Below are 4,894 nucleotides of genomic sequence, written 5' to 3' on the forward strand. Positions count from 1 at the left end.
TTTACTCCCCCCCCAAAAAATTGTTAGCCATCGAATGATATGACTTTGTATTAAGTTAAAAAATACCAGGAGAAAGACTGATGGTTGATCTTCATTTAACACAAAAGCAAGAACTTTAAAGACAATCAGAGCCTATTCTGAAATATCACATTGATTTAATGGCTAGAAACACAATTTGTAAAGAATAGGAAAATCAATAACATGGGTAGGACAATCATCCTTGTAATCAATCTTTTTTTCTAGATTGTAAAGTATAGTCTATTTAGAAAGCAAATGAGAGAGAAGAGAGAGGAGAGAGAGAAGGATTCACCTCCCCAAGGTAAGGATGGGGGCCAAAGCTAAGAAACATGGTGGCGGTAACTCAGAGAACCATGTGGACACGCCAGAGTTTAGCAAAGCAATGGCCATAATCAATCTTTTATAAATTCCCTGTGGGTAATTTTCTATGATATTATTCAGAGTTATAATTCTCTCCCTGCTCTTTCCCTTCCCCAGAACCAAGAAATATTTGAAGTCAGTACATAGTTCTTTACACCGAATTATATAAAAAGACTTAATTAATAGAAAATTCTGCATAGCATAGGAGGGGGGACCCCCCAAAGAAATCCAGAATGTATTCACAAAAAATTATATGTTTATTCTTACACGTTTAAACTTCAGTCACCTTCAAAGTACTCTCCATTTGATGCAATGCATCTATTGAGATGCTTTTTCCACTGTTCAAAATAGTTTTTGAACTCATCAATTTTGATGTCTTTTAGGGCTTCTGCTGTTTTTTGTTTCCCCTCTTCCACGTTGGCAAAACACTCCCTTTTGAGGATTTTTTTCATCCGGGAAACAAAAGAAGTTGCTCAGGGCAAGACTGGTTGAATAGTAAGGGCAAGGCATGGAAGCCATGCCATTTTTGGTAAAAATTTCACTGTTGCGTGTTGTTCATATTAATCACCCATTATGAAATGGGCAAATGTGCTGAAAGAATTTTTTAAAAAATTCACTGAAGCCAAACACAGTCTCTCACGACAATACTAGCTGGTACTCTGATGCTGATAGGTTCCTAGAACACTTCCTAGTGGGGGAAGCCTGTGCTACAAGAAGCCTGCCCTCCAAAAGAAAATTCTCGGTTTTGTATCTGTCAAATAGAGAGATGGTTCTCCAAAGAGATCCCAAGGATGCCTGAGCAACCTCTGTCCACAGAGCCCATTCACTTCAAACACAACCTCTGACGCACTGCTTGTCTTCCTGAGAAGCTGGGGCAGACCTTGGCTTGCAGTCACTTTTAAGTTCAACTTTGCAGGGCTTCTGGAACTCTCCTTCATGTAACGGCTCTCAAGGTAACCAAGGATTCCTCTTAGCTCTTAGCATACAGACTCACCTTCTCTCCTTTCCAGAAGCCCCTGCTGATTTCCCCGTCATCTGTCCATTCATCCCTCTCTGGAGGCCACTGAATGCGGGGAGGCATGAGAACGCCCTCTGCCGCTGTTAAAGAAAGGGGACCTACACTCTTGGCTAATGACCACCAGTTTCTCTCCATGATCATTTTCTTATCTTGGGTAGAGTAATGCCCTCTTTCTATTGGATCTTCCAGTGGCTTTACCACTATTCTCATTCTTCCAGTGTTCCTTTTCAGTACGTTCCTGCATGACAGTCTCATTTGGGAGATGTACTCAGACATGAACAAATCGGAAGGAAAAACCCAACTCCGATAATAATAACCTGACGTTAGTGAGGAAAAAAAGTAATACAACACAGTTAATGGTAAATGCCTATGAGGCACAGTTGAATTGACCAACAATCAATTCTTTTCTCAGCTTTTCTGGAAAGATTCCTGTCTTTGCTGTCTTCTTTGAGTCCTCAAGCCAGTTTTCTTCCCTTTCAGGCATGCTGTTTTGCTTCACTGGCCTAACATAGTCAGTCCTCCATATGTGTGGGTTCTGTATCCCTGGATTCAACCAATCACAGATGGAAGATATTTGAAAAAAATTAAAAATGACAATTCAACAACAACAAAAAAATACAAATAAAACCAATATAGCATAGCAACTATTTTCATAACATTTACACTGTTTCGGGGATTATAAGTAATCTAGAGATGACCTAAAGTATATGGGAGGATGCACCTAGGCGACATGCAAATACTACACCATTCTTTACAAGGTATTTGAGCATCCATGGATTTGGGTCTCTGAGGAGGTCCTGGAACCAATCCTCTGTGGACACCAAGGGATGGTTCAATTATCCTTTGTTGAGTAAGGAGCCATTTAATGATTTGGCGGGGAGGGGGTAAAAACTTCCTTCCTCCCTGTTCTGCTTCCAGACAAAACATTTCCTTCAAGAGAATATTTCCTTCACCAGATTTAGTTTTATTACTTGAGGATATCCTTACATACATATGTGTGCACTTGTGCACAGATATACAGATGTATGCAGCTTAAAGGATTTGGTACTATTTCAATGAGTGTAGGCACACCACCATTTACTAGCTATGTGATTTTAACAGTTTGCCCTTCTGTGCCCCATTTTCCTTTCCTGTAAAACAGAAATAACGATAGTACCTCCCTCAGGATGGGATTGTGAAGATTCCATAAACCTTGTTAGAAAATGTCTGATGTACAGAAAGTACTCAATAAATCTTAGATATTATTATTGCTTAATTTTCTTCTTTCACAATTTTGCTAGGGCACATACCACATAATCATAGGTCCCCAAGGATCTTCAGATCATAGCAATTTCCTCAGTTCTAGGTGCCAACATTATTTATGCCTGCCTGTAATATGCGCTCTCCGTGCATGTTCCAATACCCAGGGGTTTATTTTTCATTTCCTCTTAAGCCCATAAGGCCACTTCTCTTGCTGCCTTCTGCCCATCCCACACTTTCCTTGAATGTCAGGAATGAAGAAAGGTCGATATCTGAAAAAATATAAAAGAAGGAAAAGGTCTAGTTTCTCAGAATTGGTGTTCGGGATGTATTGACCCATGAGCCTAAAACAGATGGGAAAAGGATAAAGACTTTGCCCTCTTTTCTGTGGTCTAGGTGCAGTGACTAAGGTCAGGCAGAGAACGTGGGGGATGGTGGCTAGAGGAAAAGGAAAGCTCTTTGGTACAGCTTGGTGTGAAATTGACAGGCAGCTGCCACAAAAACCCACCTGGTTCTTAGAAAGCTGCACTGCCCAACTCCTTACCTGATTGCTGCTGTTACTTAAATAAGGATAAAACAAACAAGTTAAGTAAAAATGACACATTAACCATACTAACAGCAGAATAGATTAGAGCGACCAGGAAAAGTGTGTAAACTTAAGCAGATGTTCAGAGTTAACATTTGTTCCATCCAATGTGGTTTGGTGTAGCTGGGGTTAGCCACGCCTCTGTACTTGCAGGTTTTTTTTTCAGATGAATTCTTTCTGTTGGAACTCATGTTCTTTCCATCATCTTTTGATCTCTTCTCTTTTCCATATTAAAAAACTTCTGGAAAACCAAAAATATAAACGTTGTTCATAAAAAATTTTTCTTGTTCCGTTACTGATGAAAATTAAACAGCTATGCCTGAGATATCAATGTCCAACTAATCTCAATATAAAAAACTCAGTCATATTGCAGTTTTAATTAAATTGATAGGTATCTTTAATTTACATTATTTCATTTCAGAAAAGACAAAAATGTCAAAAGTAGGTATTAGACATTAAGGAAGCTTTTATTCTTAATACACTTAATATAGTATATATCAGTATATAATTATCAAATACAAAAGGCTAATAATTTTATAAAAACCTTGGAACACAATGATTACACTGTCAGAGAAAGCTTTCATGGAAATTTCTAAAGTCAAAGACTCAAAAGATAATTGAATATTGTCTTTGAATGAGCAAAACTTCCAAAATTATTCTAAAGACCAGTGAGGTAAGATGTTTCCTTCACCCTTCGAAAGTTTTCTTACAGAAATAAAGAACATACGATTTGTGGCACTGAATCGAAACCTGTAAACTTAATTATAGGCTTCCATTGTTTCTCTGATTAAAACAAAGTCAAAGGTAGGAGAATCAGATGTTGTTTCAAACCATGTGTCTATGGAGCCATAACCTACTTTGGGGTTCCTCCTCATTTCTTGAATCCAGTTCTTGGTCTTACAGCCAGCAATTTGCATCTAAACACGTATAAGAGATTCACTAAATATTAGTGTTGTTTTTCTTTTTTAAAAATGGTTTCCTACTCTTTTAAGATGGGGTTTAGATGCGATCTACAAAGATTTCATACAGTCATTGGTCCGATGCTGTCCATTTCAAAGTTTTATTTGCATATGCAATAAAGGCAATATTCTGGTTTGTCCTCAGTAATTCCTGTTTCGAAGCTAAGACAAGCCTCCCACAGCAAAAGCTATGTCTGACAGACTCACATCAGAGTTTCTTCCAGGTGCAGAGAAGATAACTTATCCACCATGAAGGCGAGCCATTGTGTTTAGTGCTACGGGGAAAAAGGGGTCTACTACCTACAGGAAACCCCTTCCAGGGAGGGGAAAAAACGCCTTTCTCCTTTCAGAAAAGCAGTCAGAAGTTGGATGTTCGGCCCTCAGGGCGGAGCTCCGAGGGAGGATGCGGCCGGAAACAGTCAGAGGGGCGAGGCGGTCCCGCGACGGCGTCGCCAGACGCCCGCGTGGCCGAGGCCCGCGGACACCGTCGACGACCGCCCGGGCCTGCCCCGCCGGCAGCTCGTGCCCGCGAGCGCCATCTTGGATGGAGAAACAGGCCGCGAGGGCCGTCTCCGACAGGAAGTCTCCGACAGGAAGTCTCCGACAGGAAGTCTCCGACAGGAAGTGGCCTGGGGAGCCGACCCGGACACGGCAAGGCAAAGTCCCGGCGTCCTGCCCTTGCCCCTGCCCCGTCCACTCCGAAACGGTCACGCT

The 4,894-nt window shown here is 40.9% G+C and overlaps 1 pseudogene; it reads left to right on the forward strand.

Annotated features, from left to right (window-relative positions):
* Positions 1-4,549: 4,549 nt before the first annotated feature.
* Positions 4,550-4,894, forward strand: part of LOC103255505 — a 31,504-nt pseudogene continuing 31,159 nt past the window's right edge.

The sequence above is a fragment of the Carlito syrichta genome, unplaced genomic scaffold (assembly GCF_000164805.1).
Source record: "Carlito syrichta isolate Samal-C Ts95f unplaced genomic scaffold, Tarsius_syrichta-2.0.1 Scaffold288187, whole genome shotgun sequence".
NCBI lineage: Eukaryota > Metazoa > Chordata > Mammalia > Primates > Tarsiidae > Carlito > Carlito syrichta.